The sequence below is a fragment of the Halichoerus grypus genome, chromosome 8 (genome assembly GCF_964656455.1).
Source record: "Halichoerus grypus chromosome 8, mHalGry1.hap1.1, whole genome shotgun sequence".
Taxonomy (NCBI): Eukaryota; Metazoa; Chordata; class Mammalia; order Carnivora; family Phocidae; genus Halichoerus; species Halichoerus grypus.
In genome coordinates this window covers 64,722,640-64,750,194 of record NC_135719.1, presented here as the reverse complement: position 1 = coordinate 64,750,194, position 27,555 = coordinate 64,722,640, and the positions used below count along the sequence as shown (strand labels likewise).

The 27,555-nt window shown below is 38.9% G+C and overlaps 1 protein-coding gene across 9 annotated transcripts in view; it reads left to right on the top strand.

The window, feature by feature from the left end:
- SEMA6D (semaphorin 6D) overlaps positions 1-27,555 on the top strand; it is a 590,398-nt gene that overhangs the window by 417,515 nt on the left and 145,328 nt on the right. For all 9 annotated transcript variants that reach the window (XM_078079397.1, XM_078079395.1, XM_078079392.1 and 6 more), the window contains exon 4: positions 221-252. The gene's annotated coding sequence lies outside the window, so the exon portion shown is untranslated. The remainder of the gene's footprint in view (positions 1-220; positions 253-27,555) is intronic.

The following is a 27,555-nucleotide window of genomic DNA, read 5'->3' as shown; positions in this document are numbered from 1 at the left end:
GCCGAACATATTCCTAACTTAATAGTGGAATTAAATAGAGCAACTGGATTCAGGTTAGAATCCAACTTGGCTTAAACCATTCTAGTACTTCAAGCAAGAGAAAAATGGCATGTGGATTTACTAAATTAATAGACATACCACAGCTATGTTTAATGCAGTATCATGGTGGCAAATGTCAGAAGTAATAGAAAATTAATCCATTTCTCTTTTCTTTTTTCAGATTTTTGACCACACAAGCCAATCTTCCCCAAGGTAAGCAACATTATACTCTTCTCTAATTTGTTGGAAAAATCCAGCATAATGTTATTGGCTTTGGATACATTTTAACTGTATGGTGTTTCAAAGTCATGAGTGTGACATCAAATGGTGCCTAAAATTAGTTTTTTATTGGTGGTGTTAGTGATGAGAGCACCCTACAAATATGATTTGATGGCTAGACCAAGCAGTGGACCAGAGGGAGGGTGGGAGACAGAGAGAAAGAAGGAGAGAGGAAGGGAGGGGGAGAGAGAGAGATTCTCTCTCTCTTTTTTTTTTTTGTTTGATTAGCTCTTTTATGAAACAGCAGACTCTTCGTCTCTAATGTTCAGAGACAGAAGGTTTCTTTGTGAGCAGCAGCTGTGGTGGGGCTTGCACCTCTACTAGAGCCTACTTTGGAAAAATTAAAAGCAGAGTGCCCCTCAGCATGGCCCCAGCTCTTTAGCTCAGCCGAAGCCTTCCTGTCCAGGTCCAGCAGGACAGCATTAGCCAAGTTGTTTAACTTTCCAGGAGTATCTGTCAAAAGTAGCAATTGAGGATGCGTTAATCTTATTAAAGAACACAATAGGAATCCTTTTTTTATTTCATTAGGAAATCGGGAGGCATTTGATGTGCACCATCTGGTTTGTGAATACAGGAATAAGTTTTGCAAAAGGGCACATTTCCAAGTTCTATGTTTCATATGCTTCAGAAGGAAAAAACCCATAAGCAGCTCTATTTTTAATGAGAGCAATGCTAAAGTTAATAAGATTGGGGTGGGTTTCCAGGATGTGCCATTTCTCCTAAACTACATGTGTTTGCAGTACGTTTGGCAGACTTGTCCTGCTTTGAGGCTGGGCTTCCAATTGAAAAATTTTAAAGTTCTCCATGTGTTAATTGGAGAATAGAAGAGAGGCATTATTGTAGTAGAGTAGCTGGCTCCTTAGGTATTAATTATAGCTCCATCTATCATAAAGACTAGTATTTTAAAATTACCTCCTGTTATTTATTATGTTAGTTTTAGAAGCTGTAACTTTTCAAATCGTACCAAAAAAGTCAGGTTAAACTTTACGATGTATTGTATTTAAAAAAAAAAAAATGTCTTTTAAGATGCAATCACTGTTTATAAACAGTAAGTAGTAACGAAACAGTGAGAAAATACAGTTTACTATTGGTACTCTATGTCACGTCCTTAAAATATGTTTTTTATTCAAATAAAAACACAGCTCTGGAATGTAGCCATCTCACTCTACATTATAGCTCATACAGGAACATCTTTGGATCAGAAAAGCTGCTTTAGAGGACTAATTCCTTTAGCTTCCCACATAATTTTTAAAATCCTATATAGTAACAAACATGATTTGTGAAGCAATATGCTGCCCTCCTTAACCTCTCAGTAATTGGAGGCGTCTTCTGTATGTATTCCACAAGTCCAGCTCAGGCTGATGAAGGAAGCATAATTACATTACAGGCAATCTCATCTAAGGTAATTACAATTGTCGCCATCAATCCAATTAAAGAGGATAACCAGCTCTACTGAGTCAGAGCAATAAAGCTTTCAAACTAAGTCCAGGCTTTGGGATAAGGGTGTGATTGAGGATTTTGAGAATTTTCATTTGCCAAAATACTGTTGCTTATTAAAACAGATAACAGTGTTGAGAGCGAGGGGTATCAGAAGAAATTACGTATCGGTAGAGGTTTTTTGTTTTTTGTTTTTCATTTTGCTAATAACTTTCTTATTTGTAAGCACAGAAATCAACGTTAGATTTTCAACACCAAAGCTTCAGGCCACACAAAATATTTATGAAAAGATTAACACAGAATCAAAACACCATAAGAGTTCACTGTACACATCTGGGATCTTATCCTAAATTGACTCTCCATCCCATTGTTCCTTTAGAACATTTGTTCCTTTAGTGGTCTTGTTCCACTTAGAGATACAGTACACCATCTCCTGAACTCCATCCCTGTCTTTGTACTGTATGGAAGAAGCTGGCTCGAGTGACGCCTCCCTGCCTCCCTGGAAGCTCTCACTGTTTTATCTGGGGTCAGTGTAGGTAGCTATGTCAAATATTGCTAAGAATTATAGTGGCATAATGGCAAGTGGATATGATGCCCTTCTTAAAGACTTCACCCCTGTCTGTGTGGTCCAGATCAGAATATAAGCCTTAGATACAGGGCCCAGAGAATAGGAAAAGAGAATGATGTCACTCACTGTGACTAAGATTCAGAAAGGGCCCAAGAGAGATTGTATATGCCTGCATTAGATGATATACTACCTGAAAATAGTGGTGCTTTCTTTATGTTCATTCAGTTTGAAGAGAGGTAAGAGATAAATTTCTTAGTCAGGGGGCGGGAGGGGAGAATTTGCTATCTAAGATCAACGGCTCCCTTGGTCACCACTTGGCACCCTTTCAGTGTTTTACACCCTGGCTTTTCTGTTTTCTGTCCAGAACCATCCACCTACTTGATCATTTCCTTCTCATGTATTTTCATGCTCTCCCATGGAGCTGCATACACTCCATGTCACTCTTGGATGCCTCTTTTCTTTGTCTATATCGAGAATTCCAGCCTGCTTTAGAACTTAACTCCAGGGAACCAGTTCACCATGGAAGTGGAGGAGGGGCCCGAGAAAGGACTAGGTAGAGAGAGATCTGGGCTCAGTTTTCTATTTCTCTACTAACCAGCTCTGTGACACCGAACAAGCCACCAAAGCTAGTGGAGTCCCAGTTTCCTCATCTGTAAAATGAAGCTGTTAAAGTCTGTCCTGTCAACCTCATTTTAAAGAGTATCTCAAATGAAATTATAAATGTGGGAAAAGCCCTTCATAACATATACATACAAATGTGAGGGATTATATATGCATAAGTTTATTATTATTAAGCCCACTCCACTCTGGTCATTTCCTTCTGTTGATTCCTTCAGCCCCTGAAATTTAAATGGTACTTCTTAAAATGCCCCACTTTTGTTCCTTGGTTTATTGTTTCTGCACTTCCTGTTTCCCATTGAGCGTTTAAGAAACCCGAAGGCTGGCACCATGTTGCTTACTTCTTTTCTGTTTTTCTCAAAATTTAATTTGTTCTCTGACTGCCTGCCATAGGATGATTTGTTGAGGTACAGTGTTTGTACAGTGTTTGTCCTCTCCTTGGTTTTCCTCCCACCACTGCAAGTACGTGGCCCAGCTTGGGCCTGAAGAAAACGTGCTGTGGTATCAGAAAATAAGCATGTAAAGGGCCAGGCTAGGAACAAAAGGCCAGACACCCTCTCCATTGCTTTGGCAATGACTGAGACCAGGCCAGATGCTGAAGGATGGAGAGAAGGAGGCTTCAGTAATAACTGAGGTTGGATTTCTCATCTGTCTGGTAACACAGACATTAGGAACCAAATTAACTTGATTTTTTAAAAAAAAAGATTTTATTTGTTTATTTAAGAGAGCGAGAAAGAGAGAAAGGTCATGAGCAGTGGGGGAAGGGCAGAGGGAGAAGAAGACTCCCTGCTGAGCAGGGAGCCCGAGGAGGGACTCGATCCCAGGACCCTGGGATCATGACCTAAGCTGAAGACAGACGTTTACCAGCTGAGCCACCCAGGCACTCCAAATTAATTTGATTTTTAACAAATGAAGAAATGAGACATTTTTTGCACATCTAAGTTTTTGCACTAAAGGTTTACATAAGGAAATGATCAACATATAATTATTATTACAGAACGAATATTCCTGGAAAGATTCTAGAACCCATCTGGTCACATAAAAATAAAGCCTTGAGAGAAGAATAGAGCCTAGAAAATCTTGAGGTACTTAACTTCTTAGGAGTAGAGGGGATGGTATCCCATCACTTCTGCTGTATTCTGTTGGTCACACAGACCAACTCTGATGCAGTGTGGCAAGGAAATACACAAGGGCACGAATACCAAGAAGCAGACTATATTGAAGGCTGACTTTGAATCTACTGTGATTTTGCTCCCTTTATCTACAGATGTTTCAAGGAAATCTGGTGTCCCCATGATTGTGGTTTGAATGTAATCAAGAATATGATTTCTTGGTTAGATGATGATATGGTATCCATTTATTTTATTGACCTCTTACCAGCCATTGAATGTGTGAGCTATTGAAATAAGAACTTGCTGGTGATACTCACTGGAATCCTCATGGCCTAACAATGAGCCATGTGTCCAACTCAAAGTTCTGAAGGTAGATTCTGGCAATGGAAAGATCACTAAATACAAACTGTGGGATCTGGGCTCTGGTACTATTCTTGCTACTGAGTGGTACCATGACCTCTGTTTTCCCATCTCTAAAATCTGAGAGTCAAGGGAAATGATCTATATTGCACCATCTGGAGCTAAAATGCATACAATTCTAAGACTCAAAATTCTTTAAATCAAGTAATAAGGATCGTATCAGATGTTTTTGGTGAAGATGAGGTCAAGGGTCTTGGAATATGTTTAGTTGACTTGGGGAGAGTAAGACCTTATATTTCTTTTTTTACAAGTATATGAAAATCATATGTGCTTCCTTCTGTCAGTACTACATCCTCCAATTGACTCACAAAATGGTATTTCCAGCATGCCATTTTGAAGTTGACTGGTGTGGATAGATCACAGATCATCAAGCTAACAAAGAGCTTTATAAATTTCCTGCTCTCTCAATTTATAGTTCTAGAACCCAAGGCCCAGAAAAGTTAAGATACTGTGCTAAGGTGACAAAGCAAGTTAGTGGCAGCAGATTGCAATAGGGCATGCCTGAATGCTTGTCCTCTTCTACACATCTACTATACCAAGCAGTTGGTATATTTTTTCTGTGTTTACTATAAGTAAATGTATGCTTATCTTTTATTTAAACAAACACACATGTCAAGAAGTAGAGAATTATTGGTTTCAAGGGGAAAGTGCCAAAGTGTTTAAGAAAATATTTTCATTAAACAAAAAAAAGAAGATATTTTCATTGAACAGTGCAGGCTTAATTACAATGTAGTTCCCTATTTTATGAAACTTGCAAGTGAGAAATCTTGTTCTTACGTGAAGAAGCTTCTTTGAGAAACTATGCAATATGGGTTTGTATGGGCCTATTTATCTTGACACATTTGGTATTGATGAAGCACTGGGAGGGGTTCGCTGGCATTTCTTTCAGGCGAGAGAAGCTGGTGGTAGATGAGTGGTGGTTCTGCCGACAGGCAGGAGGCCTCAGGGGAAGATGTCAGGCTTATGCTGGGCTTTTGCCAAACATTTCTCTGGTGACTTTGTTTTCCTGTCTCTTCTCTTTGTCCCTTTCTTATCTCTTTTTGGGGCTCTCTGTACTGTCTTTGATATAACTGAGGTCATAATTTGGCCTCAGAGAGTGTACTGTAGTACACTGTCCGTTCTCAGGATTTTTATTTAGAAGTTTTCCAGCGTACATGTAAACAAAGATTCTGTTCTTTTCACAGTCAAGATAATATTATTATGGAATGGCTCATTTGTGTGCCAAATGGGAGTAGACTTGGATTCTCTGCCATTTCCTTAAAGGGGCATCATGGTAATTTCCCTTCTTAAATGATTTCAAAGATGTAGAAGTCTTTAATCCATAGATTATTGATTCATAAACTTCTCTTCCTTATGCTCTATCACTAGCAATTATCTTTCCTAGACTAATCTAAATGACCTGGTAATGACCAAGAATTAGACTAATTACATGTACTAGGGTTAGTTTTACTTGTAGAGGAATTTTCACCCATAGACTTCAGCAATAGAATATGAACTCCCTCTATCCTTACTTCTATTGGAAAGAGAAGACAGTTCTACAATACCTGATTTTCTAGATTTCCATTAAAATTGCAAAGTTACCAGCTGTTATCTGGAAGGAAAGAGACCACTTTTGGGGTTTTTCTCCATCATTCTCTTCATAATTCCCGTAATTTCCATAACTCTCTTCATTTTCCTATAAATTAAATAGCAGTGTGTCAAAAACTTGTAAGCATCAAATAACCTCCTATATTTGGGAATGAGTATATATATATATATATATATATATATATATATATATATATAATTGTTACCTATAAATGTATATTATTTACAAAGCATAGGTGATTTAACCATATATTTTCTCTGGATCTGTATTCAACAAAATGTCTCAATCTCCCCACTTCCTGACAAAAAAGCAACATTTTACTTATCTGATGTTTATGTTTCTTAACCATACTGTCAAGTACCTTATGTGTTTCTGGTACAACTAAATGAACATTTGTATGTTGAATCCTTTTCCTTTTGAATTCCATTGTAATCCCTAGTAGTTTCCTAAAGGAAAAACTGTAAATTGTGTGAAAATAATCATAAACACATCTACTCCTAGAATTATTACAAAGCACCCTGCTTTTGGTTAGTCTGTATTCATATATTTTATTCTGGTTCATGCTTTTAAAAGAAAAACTAGGCAAACAGTTAAGGATTTGATGTGTTCCTCCTATAGCCATTAGACCCACATAAACACTAAATGCAATAGTTTAAAATTATATTGTGAATTTTTACTGATGTCAGACTTGAAATGTTCATGTAGCCACGCTAGTTCTGCTGACTAAGATTGTGTAACAAAGTGAAAATGGAGCAGCAGTAAGATTAGTGACTTCTACCTTATGTATCTCTATTATCTACACTGTCCATCACATAGAGCTTAATAAATAAAACTTTAAATACATGAAATAAGCAGGTATAGATGGAGGGATGCTGAGCATACCATATTCCAACAGAAAAAAACATGTTGAGTTACACAGTTTGGCATAATTTACTAGTTTATCATTACCATCGTGTTCCTATGTATACAAAACTTGATATAAAGTACAAATCTGGATTTATCCATTTAGAAACAGAAAACCAAAGCTCTTTTCAGAGGCCATTTTATCAGTCTCTTCCTATTTGAGTATGCGGTACCTAGAGCTGCCTCTCTATTGAGGAACAACTCCCTTAAATATTTGAAGGTACATATGCAGGTTTTAATTGACCCCAAAGGAGAGCTTTGAAATTCACTGCTTCTAAAACTTATTTAAAATTGAAATGTTCTGCATTAAAATGGCATAGGTATGTGATATGTAAATCATAGGACTTAACTAAATTTTACTACCTGTAACCCAATTAACCTGGCTCCATCCCCTACCTCCTCACACAGGAACTCCAGTAGTCTATTAATTTCCCCCTCCCTAAATCCTCCTGGGAGTTCCCAGGTGATGCCTCCCATATTTTCCCAGCAACTTTTACAGCATAAGTATTTATCTGAGGCTCCAACACTCCCCCCCCCCCCCACCAGCCCTCCCGCCTGCTATTGCCCTTTACAATACCTACCAGGCTCTGACATGTGCTCCCTGTGCCTTAATGGCCTTGTCTTTCTTGCTGGCCTATCTGGTCTGGTCACTATCTCCTGGTGACTCCTTTGAAAATATCCAGACTATTCCTTAGCCTGCAACAGAGTAAGGAGAATGGATTTCTTCTATGGTTAAAGAGGGGTCCTAAAGAACTGTGGCTTGAATCCCAATGAGTTAGACAGTTTAGGTTCTTTCAGATTTTCCTTCTAGCCCCCTCTTTCCCCAGGAGTTGACCATGTTTCCAGGATACTTGGAGAGAGACTAATTTGAGTCATAGGTACCATGTCATAGGCAACACCAACACCTAAGACTTTTTTTACTTGAGCAAAATCATCTCCACTGAGTCTCTCCTTCTTGGGACGGGTTTTTCCTGGGAAAATACTTAGTGCCATGCCCACCCCCCAACCTACCCCTACTAGACTTCCACTGGACCACTGTATAAGTTCAACACACATTCCAACAGTGGCTTCACTTTTAACCACATCCTCCACCCTCAAGAAAAACTTTGGATTCCATATGAGTAAACTTTTTTTTATATCTTCACTATCAGTGTGATAAAAATTTGCAGACATGGCTGAACCTTAGCAGCAGAGAGTAACAGGCTGAGGCCCAAGCTACATCCTCACTACAATGTACGTTTATAGTTTTCCCTCTTTTAAATAAATATTTTCCATAATCTGCTTCCTTCCTAGATATATTATCCTACTCGTTCATAGTATAGTAATTTGTTCTTGGTACCATTTTTCTTCCAAACTCTTAATAGCAATACCATGTGCTGAAATATTAAAGAAGAAATTTTCTCAGCATTTACTTATTTTTCTGCTGCTGAAGAATATAGTTAATAAACTATAGAAATGCCTGATATGATTGTTTCCAATGTAGAGTGCAGAATGAAAGAAAACAGGACAGGGAAAGGAAACAGATACTCATATAGCTCACTTCAAAGTGGATTAAGTAATTTAAGGAATGACTTTATGTTATATGGCAGTTAAAAAGATTTTAAAACCCCTAGACGTGTTCAGAACATATGTCTTTATGTGGCACATGGCAAATGGCACGCAGATGCCTGAGGTTCTGTCATCATTCGTAATGTATGCAGCACCTGAGTGAAATCATATGAAACCCCCTCATAATAGAAGCAACAGCAAAGGCACTTGTGCCAAAGTTGCACACAATAGATTAGCCTACCAGCCCCAACCTTCACACACGTGCGCACACACACACACACACACACACACACACACACAGGAGTCTAGAACTTTGCTTCAGACTTTCAAAGATTCCACGAGCCTTTGCACTTCTCTACATCTCAGCTGCAAAATATCTGGCCTTTATTACATCCTAAATATCTAACAGTAAAGAAATGCCTCAACAATGGCAGTGATATATTTTTATGAACAAAAACCCATAGTGTTAAAATGTTTTTTAATAAATTTTTAATGATGTGCAAAAATAAGCTAAAACATTAAGTGAAAACCCAAAATACAGAACTGTATACACAATATAATGAACATGTGTGTGCATGTTTCTGTGTATGAAGTCCACAACATGTTTATCATTAGGCTGATGTAATTACAAGGAATTCTTTTAATATGTTTTTCTGTGGGGTCCATATTTTCTATAATAAGCATATATTAACTAAATAAAGGAAAATGGGACATTATATAGGAAAACACATCTTATAATAGAACAATGTTTATAGATAGTTAAGATGCATAGGGTTATTGCAAATGTTAAAGTCCTAGAGTGCTAGAAAAAGCATTAGTTTTGGGGTGCCTGGGTGGCTCAGTCGGTTAAGAGCCTGCTTTAGGCTCTGGTCGTGAGAACAGAGTCCCAGTGATTGAGCCCCGTGTCAGGCTCCCTGCTCAGCGTGGAGTCTGCTTCTCTCTCTCCCTCCGTGCTCTCTCCCTCTCTCTTAAATAATCAATCAATCAGTCAATCTTTAGGGGGAAAAAAAAGCATTAGTTTCTAAGGGAGGAAAGTTCATCCCTTAGGAGTCACTAAGGTGAAAGTTGAAAATGCAATGGAATAGAATGTTCTTGAGAGAATGGAATACTGACTACAGATTTTGTAGTAAAACACTACCCTTTATGCCAATCCTGTGGCTGTACCATTTTCCCTTTGCATGTTTGGATTTGTAATAGATTCCTTTAAAGAACTGAAAGTGAATTGAATTATGGTAACCAAACCTCAGGGCTCACTAAGGCTTACTACGACAGAAATTTCTACTAAGAAAATAAGCATTTTTGAGAATAAAACACATGTACAGTACAACCATCAGTCCCTTGCTGACCTAAACAGAGGAAATTCAATATATTTATCCCCTTGGGGCAAAATTAACACAATGAATTTCTGCGTAGCAGAGTAATGCCTTTAAAAAATGGTGTGCTGTAAAAAGCTCTTGTCCAAAATGATTCTAGGAGGGCTAAGCTTGTGGATACCTTGTGTTTCTTTTCATGGATATCACTTCTTTTCTCTAGTTTTCTGGCTCTTGTATTGTTTCTCACCATCTCCAGCAGCCTCCAAGCCCTTCTCATTTGCCCCTTGCACTGTGCCTGGGTTTGGAATCTGTTGATTAACACTGTGTCCAAGAGTGAGGGCCCGAGGAGCTTTTGTGTGGGTGAAGGCCTATGGGCTTGAACACTCAGACTTTTTGATAAAGACTGTTTTAACAAAGCAAAGGCCTTTTTGCTTATTTTTTACTTTTTTGTTTTATCCTAAATAATTGAGATTGACAACTAGTGGCTTCTTTTAAGTGAAGTAATAGCAAACCATTGTTCTCTTGCCAACTTACTACAAATCTGGATCTTTTATAACTTCTTTTCTAGATCTTGGAGTTATAAAAATCTCAACAATACTACATTTTAGAACCGATGTAAATGTGTTTCCGAGAAACACAGAATATTGTTTCATGGCAGTAAATTTTGAGCGACATGGAGCCTTAAAACTACAGATTATTTCTTTTTCCATGATTTTTGGAAGAAAGAATGCTGCTGATTATTCTAAAATCTAAGGAACTTTAAAAATGTACATCTACATAGCAGAGCTAAATAGCTACCAGCACAGCACTGAGAAAGACCTCTCCCCCATACACATACACTCTTGCAAAACAAGCAGATTTCATCTGAACTCATTCTGTCCTACCTCTGCAGTTGTGGGGGAAGGGGAGGTTTTTAAACGTCCTTTATACATTCATTAGGAAATGTTTTAAGCTCCTACTAATTTCTAGCACTGTTTTAATTAATATGTTATTAATTCATCACCAAAGGTTTATTGAGCTCCTGTTAGGGACCCCTCCAGCTGTCAGGTATACACAGCAGTGACCAAGACAGACAAGGTCTCTTCTCTCAGGAGCTTACCCCTCTATTGAAGAAAATCAGCAGCAAAGAAATGCATTCATAATACAAAAATATTAAGTAGTGCTCAGTTTAGGGTGAGATACTAAGATGGATAACACTTGGCCTTTGCCATCCTGGTGCTTACAGAATACATTGTAAATAATGAAAATGCTTATACATGCAATATATCTGGACTGTTAAGAGTTCTTCAAACTTTTTTTTTCTTTTGAATGTTAATGATGGGAATATTTGAACTTAGGACAATTAGTATTAGGCAGCAGTTACTTTTCATTCCCAGTTTTGATTCCTTAAAAAATGTCAGCATAGTTCATGGGTGGAGGACCATAAGACCCCTTTAAGAAACTTAAACAAGTGAAGATTGAATCAGGGAGAGGCAACACATACACAAAACCCTGCTTTATAACATCGTGACAAAGTACATCCCCAAGCCACTTCCCTGGCACCTCTCTGGATGATCAGAAAGCAGTTTGTCTTTGTTTGCAAGCACCTCCTTACAGCAGAGTTATGAGTTTTCACCTCCCTCTAGTCATGGCAGGCAATACATAACAATTCAGATGGTTCAAATGGGTCAGCTTTGCTAGAGTTTGTCCTATCGGGTGCAAAACACCTTCTTTAAGTTGACAACCCTGATTTAATTCTTTGCAGCTCATACCTGTCTTTCTCTTCAGCCTCTGGATCTCCTCTGAGAGAGCAGAGCTTCCTGTCTAAGTTACTTTAGATCCTGCACCAGCCAGAAGACTAAATAGTCCACTGATAAGCCCCTCCTCCCTGCTCCTCTGTCTTCTACAGGTGTCTTCATAACTCCCCTGATCTTGCTGAGTGTCTTTGTGCGCTTATGAACTCCCTCGTACGATGCCAGCTCCTTGAGATTTCCCACCTTATAGTCTGTGTGGGTCCAGGACCTAGCACAGTGCAGGACATACAGTCATTGTAATGCAAGGCTTAGAAGTCCGACCGTCCTGGGGCTCCTGGGTGGTTCAGTCGATTAAGCGTCTGACTCTTGGTTTTGGCTCAGGTCATGATCTCAAAGTCCTGGGATCAAGGCCCTGCGACAGGCTCCTCAATCAGTGGGGAGTCTGCTTCAGATTCTCTCTCTCCCTCTCCCTCTGCCCTCCCCCCCACTCGTGCGCTCTCTCGCTCTCTTTCTCTAAATTAAATAAATAAATCTTAAAAAAAAAAGAAGTCAGACCACCCTGTGTTGGAAGTTAGACTCTGCCATTTAAGATGTATGACCTTAGCAATTTACTTAATCCTTGGAGCCTCAGTCTTCTCATGTGTAAAATGGGGTTAATGACAGTAACTGTCTTATGGATTTGATCTAATGATGAAATGATATAATATTGCCATTGTTTGCCAGTATTTCACCATTGTTTTTATTACTATTTACTCGATAGATCCATTCAATAGATATATTTTTTAATGCCTTGATATGTGTCAACCACAACCTATTAAAGAATAAACCTGAAGTCTTGGAACTCAGGGTGAGTTTCCTTCAACCCAAAATATACCAACTTTCATGACTTTACCATGATAGCTTTCCCATAGTTATAATTATAAAAATTAAGACTTCATTTATATACACACACCACCTTGAATGTTTAAAAAAAGTATCTGCTTATGTGTTTATTTTTCAAAAATGAGGAAGTTTTAACTTTATTTTATTCCAAAAAATAGCCATCAAAGAAAACAGATAAGGAAGACCCAAGGGGCATGAATTCTAATATATTTGAATACTTGGTTTCAGGATCCTTTATTACTACATCAATCCAAATGATGATAATAAAAGGAAAAGGAAGTGTGCCATACATAAGAGGAAAATTCCATTTTATTTAACACTCAGCAAGGCCTGGGCAGAAATTTTCTCTTTGTGAAAGCATTTGCATTAATAAAGCAAAAAGATGAAAACCATTTCAGATGGATTATTAAAATCTGAAATGATGTGAGCTTTGCATTTTAAATCAAAATATATACAATGACATGTCATAGCCAATTACTAAAGACTGTATTTTTCTTCTGAATGTCTGGTAAACTCCTAACACATGTTAAGGTTCAATTCAGATATTCATATATCACCTCCACCTTGAAGCCTTCCTGTAGATTAGCTATATCCATGCTGGAGCACCTGTGCACATTCTTGTATGATAATGTCATATTTGAATTAATCATTTACTGACCGCTCACCCTTTTTCAACTGTGATCTTGTCAAGTAACTGGACCTTGACTTAAAAAATCTCTACTTCCTGTACTCTACTTTGCTATGGCAAAATGTGGATGTTTAAAAATAGGAGTGTGTGGATTGTGGACTACTTGCCGTTGATCTCCAAAGAGCTGAACCTGAAGAAAAAATTATAGATGGGTCCGGACAGGGCGTTATTTAATTGCGTAGATATTTATGTGGGTAAAAGATGCATGCACGAGAGATTTGGGTAAGACAGAATTTGGATGTGTGCTTTTTAAGTGCTGGAACTCCTGGTGTCCAAAATGGAAAAGTCAATGTCAAAAATAGAAGACTGGACACAGAGTGTTGACTGTACACTTTTCTTCCTAACTCTCCCTCCCTTCCCCCTTTATGGGATTCAAGCCCCAGCCTTCTCATCTTCTCTCAACAGTTCTATGACTTTTAGACAGCACAGCACATATGTTGAGAAGTATTATTTTAGATTCCCTCAGCTGCTTCAACTCAACTGCTAAGAAACAGCTGATTTTGGCATACATGCTTTTTTACACCTGAATTTCTAGTCACATATTAGCCCAGGGCCAAGACTTGCAGCAGCAAACTTAGTTCCCAGGCGTGAACATTAGCAGGTGTGAGCTGTTGCCTTCTCTGAGCTCAACAGTGAGTTGCTTGCCAAAGTCATCGCTCTACCTTGATCTCATTGTTAGTTGGGTTCAGGATTCCTCTCAGAAGCTGGAGCTTATTACTGCTTCTCCAAAGTCTCCACCAAGGTTACCTACAGTCTGCAGGAGAGGATTAGAAGAATTCATCACCTTTCAGACTTCAGTCTGTTGCTTGGATGCTTGTAGGAAACTGGCTGAGAAAATCAGAAGTTGATTATGGGACGATGAAAAAAAAAAGGGTCTAAGGGGACCATGAGAAGTAGTTGCTAATGGCACAAAGTTTTGCTATGTATTATGTGGTGACATTCACCCTCTTTGTTGCCTCTTTAAGGGAGGGGTTGGTAAAAATTTGTCAGAGCTGCTATAGACAAATTTTTATTTGCTTTGAATATGACATGGTAACAGAAATAGGCTTTAAGGAAAGAAGGAAATGGCCAGATTTATATGTTTGATTTGGTTTGGTTTCTTTGTGAGTTTTTTCCCCCACTACAATAAGGAAATATTGTAGAACATTCTTTCTTTGAGAAGTATTCAGCACAGTGTCTAAACATACCCTGCAAAGTTAAATTACTTGGTCTAGATCCCAGTTCTGTTGACCAAGGGTAAATTACCCTGGGAAGACTCAGTTTGCCATCTGTGAAGTGGGATGGTAGATAACTCTTAGGGCTGAACTAGAGATTAAATGAGTTAATCTTTGTGAACACTTAAAATAATGCCTGGTACAATGTAAGGGCTAGATGCCATGTAACTATGGGTACTCTTAACATCTTCTTCTTATTTGAGTTCGTTTCCTCCAATTGAGATTTCACTAGGCATCCATTTGGTATGGTCCTGATAAGATGTCTGTTCTAATTCCTGTCTGTTCTTGCCTAACTGAGTTGATTCTCAAGGTTAATGCATCTTCATTGATTTATCCCCGTGAAGGCAGAAGACGGTTCAGAGAATATTCAAACTGGGAGAAACAATTTTGGCCCCAATCTAGCTTGCTGGGTGACCTAACCCTCTCTGGGCTTTCATGCCCCATCTGTCCGTAAGATGGTGATAATACTGTGGGTTCTCTTTCAGTGCTTGGCTTGCTAATAAAAAAAAAGGAGCATAGCAATTTGTAAACGTGAAGTCAACAGGTTCTTAGTAATTGAAATAAGACTATCCTGGAAGACAAGCACATTTTGTTTGAAAAGCCATCCAGTCCAAGGAGAGGTGCTCAGATCTTGACCTAAAGGCAAGCAGACCTCTGACTGAGTTTCTAAAAGGACTGCCCTGGGAAACAGAGGAGGCTGGACAAGCAAATCAATTGGTTGGTGCCATGGTAACATTTTCGGAAGAGACTTCCTGTGCTATGTCTACACAAGCCTCTGAAAAATAAAACATCCAATCAATGAGTTGTATTGTTCACTTGACTCTTCAGCCGATCAATGTGGCTGATCTCGTCATTGAATTAATTGGGTGGCTTTGCTGTGATGTAGCTATAGGGATTTGGGGTGTTTTTTCTTATAGAGATAGTAGAGTTAATCTCCACTCTGCATTTAGCTTCACGTTTGACCTTTGCCACCTCTCTGTTCTGAAAGAGTAGAAAGAGGAACACAGCTGAATGAGAATAATCTTAAAAATAAGTGTACGGTGCAGCCAGAGTGGAATGACTGCTGTGATACAGAATCACCTCCTGGGTAACATCGAGCAAGTGTACTGAGCATAAATATCAGTTTCTTCATCTAAAAAAAATGGAGCTAATAATAGCTTTCTCTCAGGGTTGATATGAAGATTCAAAGAGACACTGCGTTTGAGCATGCCTGATAAATAATAGAGTCTGATGTAATAAAAATAACTCTGTCCATCTGGGTCGCTTCCTGAATGGAGGTAAAGGTGGCCTTTCTGGAGGTGACCCAAGGGCCAGAAGAGCTCTTCCCTCGACCCTTTTGAGTAAAGGAGAGTCGAGGAAAGCTCAGTGGTAAGTGCACATGCTGCAAGACTCAAGCATGGGTAGTTCTGTGCACCAGGTAGTTTCCAAGGCAGTGAAACTCGGGCACAAACGGTCAAACCACTAAAGAAAGACCTGTCTTAGTCACCACGTAGACTGAAAAATACTACTTCCCTGTCTCTAGTGCCTTCCCTCCTGGTTTTACCCACTTCTCCCCTTTGGAGGAAATCAAGCTACTAATAGGGTGAGTGTGTTGGGGAGGTAATGGAGGAGAGCCTTATATCCATCTTTAAGCCTTTAGTTACAGCTATGCACCAGAGGGTGGGATTATTCAAACCCATGGATGACATGTGCTTTGATATCTAGTGGGGGGGATGTGGCATCAGGGGAAGTGTTATGCTTGGTCAGTGGGTCTGCAGACAAAAGCCAGTGTAGGAGAAAGTGTTCTTTGGCCCGGGACAAAAGAAGTATAAGCACAAGGCAGTCAGTTCTAAGCAAGCTAATTTTATTTTCTTTATAGCAGTGTTCCCTGACATGTGGCCCACAGACAAGCAATATCAACACAACCTGGGAACTTGTTATTAATGTAGAATTCAGGCCCCCAAACTCATGAATCTGCATCTCTGGGGGTGAGGCCCAGGAATCTGTTTTTAACAAGCCGTCCTGGTGATTTGGACACTCATTAACATCTGAGAAACTTTGGCTTACAGGACTGCTCTGTAATCTGAATTTGGGGCATTAAAATGGCTATTTAAAATGAATTGATGTTGAAAGTAGAGGCAGTTTTTGTCTGTGTTTGTTATAACATCCTTACTTAGAAAAACATAAAGATTAGCAACCCTGTGTCAGTTTTGTTGGCTTGGGAAATCCAAAGGTCACGGACACAGGTTTTCTTTGAGGACCTCCCAAAGCCCAGATTTTATTCTTTTATTTTGTTTCCCCACTCATGTTACATCTATGATCAATACAGGATGTGAGTAAGGGAACAACATGTTTCAGAAAGGGATGATAGTGACAGTGAAACTGGGGGTTTCAATATGGCACCCGCATCTGAGCTCAGCACTTGGCAGGTATTGGCAGGTCACAGTGTGGTGACACTCCTGCCCTTTGCCCAGACACTAAGCATCTATTAATGCAATCTAAGACTGCGCTAACGTCCTAAAGAGCAACACAAAAGGATTGTGACTCGTGTACAACCACCTTGGGCATGTGAATTGGTGTTTTAAACAGAGTGTGTCCTTTTGCAAGGGTTCTACCACTTTGTTGTGTGGGTGTGCCTCAGAGGGAGGGTCGCTGAGGGGAGGGGTTGAGAACATCCACTTCAGTAGTCAGCACTCAGCCCACTTTGTTCTCAATGTCAAGACAATAGAGACTTCTTGTAATTTCAGGGCACAGGGGAAAGAATAACTAATATTTAAAGTTTCAAAATTAAGATGAACATGCAGCCTCTGGTTACTTATTGATCCAGTCCTGGGTTATTTTTAAAAAGCAAATCAGCCAGCTGTGCTGACACTCAGTGTATCCATCTTCCCTACCTCATCATGCTGTCAGCACACTGTGATCTAGTGGGTACTACAGGCAATAAATTAGGGGGTGGTTGTTGCAGCTGAGTGGTTGTGCTTGCTTTTTTTTTTTTAATTGTCTTCTATTTGTGCAAATATTATTTCATTGTGGGTGTGTTTCTTACCTTGGGTTCACAGGGGTTTAGAGGAATATATCTTATCTCCCTACCTCTCCCATGTGACAAGGGGAAGCTGGGGCAAACCAAACTCTAGTCTGAACCCAGGCTCAATGACTAGTGACCATTCCTAGAAAAAGAGACCCAGACTGAGTGTCCTGCTACATGCCACCATGTGTCCCAGCTCTCAACAGCATGGAATCCTGAATGTATACGGTAGGAAGGACCTAACAGAAGGGGACGAAGGACAGTGGGCAACACCCAGGGTTGTGTGAAAGAACAGCTGTGTGGTGCACACAATGGGCCTACCAGCTCACATAGATGGGCTCTTCTATCCTCATTAGTTCACAGTCAATGGTAAGAAAATATCCTAGAACTCATCCAGACTGTTCCAATCTAAATGGTAGCATTTTCTCAAGTCTCCCTTGGGTGAACACACGTGCATGGATGCTTGTGTACCCACTTCTAACAATAGGTGAGAATCCCAGTAGCTAAAATCTGCAGTACTCACTCATGTCACAGATACTCATCTCTAACTTTTTGCTAAATAGAACAAAAGGACCGTTCAATGTCATAAGCCACAGTCACAGCCAGAGACAGAAATGTGGGAATTATAAGCTCTACATGTCCAAACTCTTCTCTCAGGTTAGAATCTTTATTTTAGCTGAATTAGCTAAATGCATAAGCCCAGTGAATCAACAGTAATGACTCACTTTAGATCTTCCTTGGCAAGGAAGTCTAAAACTGTGCAAAGAAATCACTTGTGTTGGATAAAGCCAGTCTCAGGCTGTGGGCAATTTTCTGTGGGGCTCCAGAGTGTCTGAGTTCACAGGCACGGTTTGTCTCACTTCCACATGCTGCCCTTAGATGCTCCTATGCCTTAGAGAACTGAGAAGTGGCTACCATCTCATCCCACGCTCCCAGCCCAGCCATTTCTGCACAGAACACGCAGTCAGGAAATCCTGACCCAATTCAACTCCCAGCTCTAGATCTTCTCTTTCTATGGCTCTAAGGACCTCACTTGACCTTTCTTTGCCTCAGTTTTCTCACCTGTCAAATGGACACAATTCAATCAATTTTACCTTCTTCACAATATTGTTACAGAGAGCTACCAAGGAAGCATATGAAAGCACTTTGCAGCATAAAAAGTTCATGAAAACTAAGAAATTATTAGTCCTCAAGCATCACACTTTAACCCCAACTCTCATTTCCAGAGACTTGAAGGCTGGGAGCTGCTGCCTCCTTGATAGGTGGGGTAGTAACCCAGAGGGTTCTGATAATGAGGTAGAAATTCTTACTGGCCCACTGAGAGGGCTGATTCAACAGGACAAAAACTCACCCAAGAATCATCAGGGTAAATTGCTGGTGGTTGAGGTTATAAATGACTTCCTGACCAAAATATTTTGTGGTAGCTTTAAACCAGTGAACCTCTTGAATCTATGCAGGCCAAACCCAGCCATTGAAAATATGGGACTGACTGCTGATTCAGCTACCCTCATTCGCAGGGAATCTCAAAACTTGAGAGTAAGAGTAACCAAAGTTCAAATTCCTTGTCTCCAAACGAGGCTGAAATTCTGCTTGTTTTCCATGAGGTTTCCTCTAATGTTGCTTCTGTCCTGAATGTGAAAGAGGACTGTCCTGGAGCCAGGAAATTCAGCCTAGGCAACACACCAGCACAGAAGCTACTGGAGAACCAGCCCAGGTCTGGAAGAGCTGAATTCCTTCTTAGTGTCCTTGGTGCTTTAATGCCTCTCTCCAGCTTTCCCTCTCCTTGCTCCTCGCACCTGTCTCAGGAGGGTCTGGAGAAGCAAACCCTAAAACATGCATGTGAGTGTGAGTGACTTACTTAGGAAAAGTTCTGGGGGGAAACCAGCAAGGGAGGAGGCAAGAAGGACAGAGGAGAAGTCCAATAGATATGTGATTTCAGGCAAAGTCTCAACCCCACTCAGATCCCATGGGAAGCTCTGGAGCATAAATTATACCTTCAGGTTTGTTCCACCAAAGGCTGGGAATCTGGGCATCCATAGGCTTGCACTGGTCAGTCATTGATAAGGCCACCGGGGAGTTGTGAACTCCCAGACACTCCAGCATTTATCTGTAGCTAAAATAACTATAATAATCACAATCCAAAAGACACTTAAGACACATAACTTAACATTTACTGAGTGTTTATATCTGCTAGGCAGCTAGTTTGTGCACTTTACTTACATTAACTAATTTAATCCTCATAATAACCCCACTGTGTAGTAAAATTATCATCCTTATTTTACAGATAAGACAACCGAAGCAAAATAATGTTTTTTGATAGCCAACATATCCTAACTGATATGCCAGCCAATAGAACAATTTTTAGGAGTATACTAGAGTGCATCATGAAGTGAATGATTAGCAGTGGCTTAAATAATGAAAGCCTCTTTGATACAAACAGTGTAGAAGATAAAAAAAAAAAAAAAAGTATTTTGTGAAGAGCATGTAGTCCAGATGAGTTTAACGTTCTCCTATAATAGAGTGGTAACCATGATTGACAAGGGAGAAGGTGCAGATATGATGTATCCAGAACATTTTCAAGGGCTTATGCCAGGTGATAGAAAGGAAACAAGAAACACACATATTTCAGAGTACTTGGAGCCCGGAAGGGAAGATAAGACATACATATAGATAGCTGTAACATCCCTCTGCTTTAAATTTGGCCCTCTCCATAATCTATTCTTCACACTGAATGGAGAATCATTTTAAATTTTTCTACAAAACAATCTGAGGCCATCAGGATCCTGCTTTAAAAGCCCTTTGATGTCTTCCCAGTGACCTCAAGTCCATCCTTACTCTGGCAGGCAAGGTCCCTCAGGAACTAGACATGCCAATCCCTCACTAGTATGCCTAATCCCTTCTGCCATACAGAGCGGCTCTCAGTACCCAGAAGAAATATGGTCTGGTGCTGTCACGTTCAGACCTTTACACCTGTTTTATGGCATATTCTTCTTGCCTGTCCCCCACCTTTTTTTTTTTTTTTTTTTTTACCTGTCTCTGCATAGATGTCACAGGGTCTTAGAAGACTTCCTTGATCTCCCAAAACTGTGTCAGGAACCATACCTGCATGTCCTCACAGCTCTGGGTATTTACCCATATTATTGCACTTAGTATTCCACCGCCTTGCACATTTCTTTTAGCCTATGGGAAGAAGATAAAATGAGTTATTAATGGCATTGACTTGGGAAGCTCTATCAAACATTTTCTGGTAGGGAATATGTAATTTTTTATCATCTTTATGAAAAACTTACAAATGTGTTCATCAAATTTGTACATAATATTAAATTAGGTGGGGTTACCAGAATTCTAGATGTGGGGAAAAAATAGTAAATGTTCTTGAAAGATTAAAAAATGATTTCATCAGCAAAGCTGAATTGTAATATGGCAAATGCCAAGTCATCCTCTAAAGAACACAAATTCAGTAACACAAATATAGGATAGCTAAGTGTAAACATAGTGGAAAGACACTTAAGACACATAACTAACCATGAGGCAAATGTGAGTAAGCAATGAAGTGCCATTATAGAAAGAAAATGCAGGACAAATTCATATTTCCCAGACGCATTAAATGAGGTTTGACATATTGGTCTGGGAAGAGATTTTTACCTCCATGTGGCTCCAGCAGAGCGGGGCATTCACTTCCAGCCATTAAGTCATAAATGAATGAAATATATTTTGAGGAGATATTAAAGAAAATGAGGTTATTTAGCATAGACTGGAAGAGGGAATTACTGTTTCTGAGAATCAAAATGCTGCTACATTATTAAACTGTTCCAATTAACAACATGCTACATTAATGAACGTTATGTCATTTAGTTTTTACAACAGCCTTGCAGGTTAAATATTATTGTCATTATTTCATAGATTTTTTTTTTTATGAGAAGGTTGAATTGTTCTTTTGTGTTTGGGAGAGATCAAATGGGCCTAAGATTCTAGTTGACAAATCATTTTTCTCCCAAAGAGTCTTTGGGGAAATAACTTGCTCATGGGGAGGAAAAATAATTCTAAGCCAAAGCCGTTTACCTAGCTTATGGCCTAATTGTTATATGCTATATTAATTTTTAAGATTAAAGTGAGTGAGTGCATACACACAGACAGCGATAAAATATTTAGAATAGTCAGGACTGAAGGTTGAAAAAATCTCTCTCCCTAAGAAGACAGGCAATCATCTGCCAAGCATGGTTTAGATGGGTGGGCTCCACAGTTTTGATGTTTGTGTCTTGATTAGTAAAATATCTATTGAGAATATATACAAAAATATGAATGTTTATTTACTTACAAATTACATGCATGATTGTGTACTACTACTAAATTTTATCCATTTACAAAAATGGAATTTAAAAGGATGCAATGAACTATAGGCAAATATAACTTCGTGTATTTTCCTCTTATACTCCAATAATAATAATAATAATTTTCATAGCTCTGAGGCAACCACACCTCTCTCTGGAGACCACTAGCTAAGACATCCAGTAGCTAAAGATCCTCTAGGTTTGAAGAGTCAAGAGATTCTAAAAAGCCAGGAGAGGGGGTCAAGGGGAGAGAGAGAAAAAGAAAAGGAGGGAAGAGAGAGGGAAGTGGGAGACTGAGCATTAGTAGACTTTTTAAATATATAACTTGTGCTTAGATCATCGAGGCATACAGAACTGCTTTCAGTACCCATGAGAAAAACTCCTTCCAGGCAGACAGAGCTCCCAGGCCAGAAGACTTCTCCAGTGAGGCTGTTCGGTAAGATTCAGGCCCTGGGAATGCATTTGTGTCGCTCACCCAGGAGCTCTGAGGGCATGGTGGAAAGGACTGCCCCAGCCTCGCTGGCTCTACATGCAATCAGGATGCTAGGACTACTTCCCTAATGAAACCTGGGGACAGAAGAGCCAGCATGGGCTTCCCTAGATGTACTGATGCTATGATCTGTGACATAAAAAAATGTGAGTTCTCTGAGCATGTGGCTACCCTCCAATGGGCACATCACTGATAGTCTAACTCAGAAGTCCTCTTTTTCTTATTATTATTATGTTATGTTAATCACCATACATCATTAGTTTATGATGTAGTGTTCCATGATTCATTGTTTGCATATAACACCCAGCGCTCCATGCAGAACGTGCCCTCTGTAATACCCATCACCAGGCTAACCCATCCCCCAACTCCCCTCCCCTCTAGAACCCTCAGTTTGTTTCTCAGAGTCCATAGTCTCTCATGGTTCGTCTCCCTCTCTGATTTCCCCCCCCTTCATTCTTCCCTTCCTGCTATCTTCTTTTTCTTTTTCTTTTTTTTTTTTTAACATATAATGTATTATTTGTTTCAGAGGTACAGGTCTGTGATTCAACAGTCTTACACAATTCACAGCGCTCACCATAGCACATACCCTCCCCAGTGTCCATCACCCAGCCACCCCATCCCTCCCACCCCCCACCACTCCAGCAACCCTCAGTTTGTTTCCTGAGATTAAGAATTCCTCATATCAGTGAGGTCATATGATACGTGTCCTCTTTTTAATAAAAGTGGCCAGTAACACTGAGTGTGGACTTTGAATGACTATCATCATCAGCTTCCCAAAGACTTGGAGTAATGGAGACCCTTCAATAAAACCCTTCCTTTGTCATCCTAAAAAAAAAAAAAAAAAAAGTAAGTTTTCAATGTTTTCATTTGACCAAGAAACCAAGAAAGATGAATTAAAGAAGGGACCTGGGGTGCCTGGGTGGCTCAGTCGTTAAGCCGCTGCCTTCGGCTCAGGTCATGATCCCAGAGTCCTGGGATCGAGTCCCACATCGGGCCCCCTGCTCAGCGGGAAGCCTGCTTCTCCCTCTCCCACTCCCCCTGCTTGTGTTCCTGCTCTTGCTGTCTCTGTCAAATAAATAAATAAAATCTTTAAAAAAAAAAAAGAAGGGACCTGAGGCAGTAAGTAGGTAGTAGGTTTATGCTGTGGTGGCTGCTACTATTATTGTTATGTTTTTGTGAACTGCCCTTCTACATACACCATGCCCATTTTACACTCTTTTAATTTTGGAAATGCATCACAAGCCCTCTTATTCAAGAGGGTAGGGCGTCGACTGAGTAACTGGGAGTCAACCTTGAATTATCTACCAAAAAATTATCAGTGCTTCGGCTGATGGAGATGTCCCACAATGCATGCAATTTTTTGTTTGGGGGATGTTCAGAATTTCATTTCCTGATGTTTAAAATCATTCGACAGAACGGGAGGCACAAAGGAACACTAACAGTAGGGACATCATATGAAACAAGAAAGAGAATCACTTAACCAAAAAAGTATAATTCTGCAAAATCAAGCTGGTAGAAGAGAGCTCACCTTATCACCACAGCCAGGTTTTCCTTGTTTGGTATGATGAGGGTTCTGTCACAGGTGGTGGCACTGACTTGCTTGGCACCTACTACAACCTCCTCCTGCTCTGGTGTGGGTTGATGTTGGGGGGAAAGTGTAAAGAAATAAAAATAAATTCATCTTTGTCTTTGACATGCTTATTCTCAGATCCATTTATAGCAAATGCTGCTTTGAGATCAGTCTGTTAAAGGAACAGCACTGAGAATATGTAATATACCCAATAAGCAAAAATCATGATGATGTGGAAATAAAACAATTAATTGATCACATTGATCTGTGTTCTAACTTCTTAAAATTTGACCAGGGTTAAAATTCTAGCTCTGCCTCTCTCAGTTATGTTCCCTAAATCAATTTAACTCTCGTCTCTAAGCCATTATAGTTTCCCATCTATAAAATGGGACAGTGATCCATACCTCCCAGAGATATTGTGAGGATATATGCTCTAATATGTGAAAAGCATTCAGCTCAGCTTCTGCCTCATAGGAAGTGCTCTATAAATGCTAGTCCTCCTCTCACCTCCATTTGATTTTTTTAATTGAATGTTTTATTTTGAAATAATTATAGATTCACATGCAGTTGTAAGAAATGGTACAGAGAGAGCCTCTGTACACTTTACCCCGTTTCCTCCAGTGGTAGTATCTTACAAAACTGTGGTACAATATCACACCAGGATATAGACACTGATACAGTCAAGATGGAGTACAGTTCCATCTCCACAGGAATCCCTCCTGTTTCCCTTTTATAGCTACACCCAGCCCTCTCCCCTTCCCTTGGCCCCTAACTCCCAGCAACCACTCACCTATTCTCCAATTCTATAATTTTATCATTTCAAGAATGTTGTATAAATGGACTTACACAGTATGTAACGTATAGGGATTGGCTTTTTTCACCCAGAATAATTACCTGAAGATTCATCCACATTGTTGCATGTATCAATAATTTGCCCCCCCTTTTTTTGCTGAATAGTATTACATGCTATCCTATTCTGTTAGCTTACCCATCCACTAATATCACACACTTTTTTTTTAATTTTTTTTTTTTAAGATTTTATTTATTTGCGAGAGAGAGAATGAGAGACAGAGAGCATGAGAGGGAGGAGGGTCAGAGGGAGAAGCAGACTCCCTGCTGAGCAGGGACCCTGATGTGGGACTCGATCCCGGGACTCCAGGATCATGACCTGAGCCGAAGGCAGTCGCTTAACCAACTGAGCCACCCAGGCGCCCTATCACACACTTTTGATTACCTGCTATGCATATACGACAGTTTAACCATGCACCTACTGAAAGACATCTGGGTTGTTTCTAGTTTTTGGTTATTATGAATAAAACTATTATTATAAAATAAAACTATTATGAACATTTGTGTACAGGTTTTTGTGTGAATGTAAGTTTTCGTTTCTCAAAGATAAATGCCCAAGATTGCTGTATGGTAGTTGCATGTTTCCTTTTCCTAAGAAACTTTCCAGAGTAGCTGTATCATTTTACATTCCCATCCACAATGTGTGTGATTAGGTTTCTCTGCATTCTCATCAACTTTCGTGTTGTCACTGTTTTTTATTTTAGCTGGTCTTTTAGATGTGTAGTGATATCTCATTGTGGTTTTAATTTTCATTTCCCTAATAACTAGTGATGTTGAGCATTTCTTCGTGTGCTTATTAGCTATCCATGTGTTCTCTTCAGTTAATTCTCCCTCTTTTCCTAATTGGCTTATTTGATTTTTACTATTTAGTCTTGATGGTTTCTAAAATATTCCAGATCCTAGTTCCTTGTCAGATATGAGGTTTGCAAATCCTTTCTCTCTGTCCATAACCTATCTTTTCATCCTCTTAAAGTGCTCTTTTGCAGAGCAAAAGTTTTTAATTTTGAAGACATTTGAGGTATTTCTTTATTTTATGGATTGTACTTTTAGTGTCATGTCTATAAATTTTTTGCACAGCTCTCAATCCTGAAGACTTTCTCTTTTTTTTTCTAAAAGGTTTATAGTTTTAATTTTACATCTAAGTCTGTGATTTGTTTTGAGCCAGTTTTTTAATAAGTTGTGAGGTTTAGATCAAAATTTTTTCTATCTATCTATCTATCTATCTATCTATCTATCTATCTATCTATCTTTTGTTTATTGCTCCAGCACCATTTGTTGAAAGGGCAGTCCTTCCTCTATTGAATTGCTTGTCTACACCTTTGTCAAAAATCATTTGGACAATTTGTTTGGGTCTATTTCTAAGTTCTGTATTTTGTGTCATTGATCTGTGTGTATATCTCTCCACTAATACCACACACTCTTGATTATTGTAGCTATATAATAAATCATGAAATTGGGTGGGCTGATTTCTCCCACTATCTACTAGGCTCTAATTTTAGAGTGAGAGGTTCCTCCCACTTTATTATTTGAGTTTGTTTCAGCTAGTCTAAAGCCTGTGTTCATCCATACAAATTTTATAATAAGCTTGTCTATGAATACAAAAAAAATTCCTAGGAGCCAGATAGGAATTGCATTAAATCTTCTGATGAATTTGGAGGAGACAATTGATATTTTTACTACACTGAGACTTCCATTCATGAACATGTTGTATCTCTTGATTTTTTTAGGTTTCCTTTAATTTCTTGCATCAGTATTTTAATTTTCATCATACAGATCCTATACATATTTGTTAATTTTATCTAAGTATTTTATTTTTTAGGAGTGAATTTCATGATACTGTGTTTTCAATTTTCAGTTTCACATGTTCATTGTTAATTATGTATTAATGAGATATTGATCTTGTATCCTGTGATCTTGATGAACTCATTTGTTCTAGGAGTTTGCAATGTAGATTTTTTGAGATTTTCTATTTTGACAATCATGTTATCTGCAAATAGGAACAGTTTTATTTCTTCCTTTCTAGTTGATATGCCTTTTATTTCTTTTCCTTGCTTGCTTCAAGTGACTGGGAATGCCAGTTCTATATTGAATAAGAGTAATAAAAATGGGCATCCCTGCCTGGTTCCCAGTCTTAGGACAGTATTCAGTCTTTCACCATTATATATGGTGATACCAATTATTGGCTTTCTGCAGATTGTTTAAATCAAGTTTCCTTTTCTAGGTTTTTAAAATCATAAATGAGTTTAGACTTTGGCAAATGCTTCTTCTCTGTTAACTGATATGATCATATGATTTTTTTTCCTCTTTTATCTATTGGTATAGTGTATTACATTGATTTTTGAATGTTTGACCAGGCTTTCCTACCTGGATGAAATCCCACCTGGTAATGGTATATAATTCTTTTTATATATCATTGGATTTGATTTGCTAAAAGTTTTTGAGGATTTTGCATCTAAGTTCATGACAAATATTAGTCTATAATTTTTTGTACTGTCTTTGTCTGATTTTGGTGTCAGGATAATATCAGCCTCATAAATAAGTTGTAATATATTTCCTCTTTATTATCTAGAAGAGATGGTATAAAACTGGTGTTAATTCTTTAAATGTTTGGTATAATTCTTCAGTGATGACTTCTGGGCCTGAAAATTTCTTTTTTAGGTGCTTTTAAATTAAGCATTCAATTTCTTTAATGATTTTAAGACTATTCAGGTTTTCTGTTTCATTTTGGTTGAGTTTTGGCAGTTTATGATTTTTGAAATCCATTATTCTAAATTATAGAATTTATGAGCATAAAGTTATTTGTTGTATTCTGTAGTAGGGTGAATAATGGCCTTCAAAAGTATCCAGGTTCTAATTCCTAGAATCTGTAAATGTTACCTTATATGGCAACAAGAGGCTTTGCTGTTGTAACTTAAGTATCTTGAAATGGGGAGATTATCCTGGATTATAGAGGTGGGCCATAAATGCAA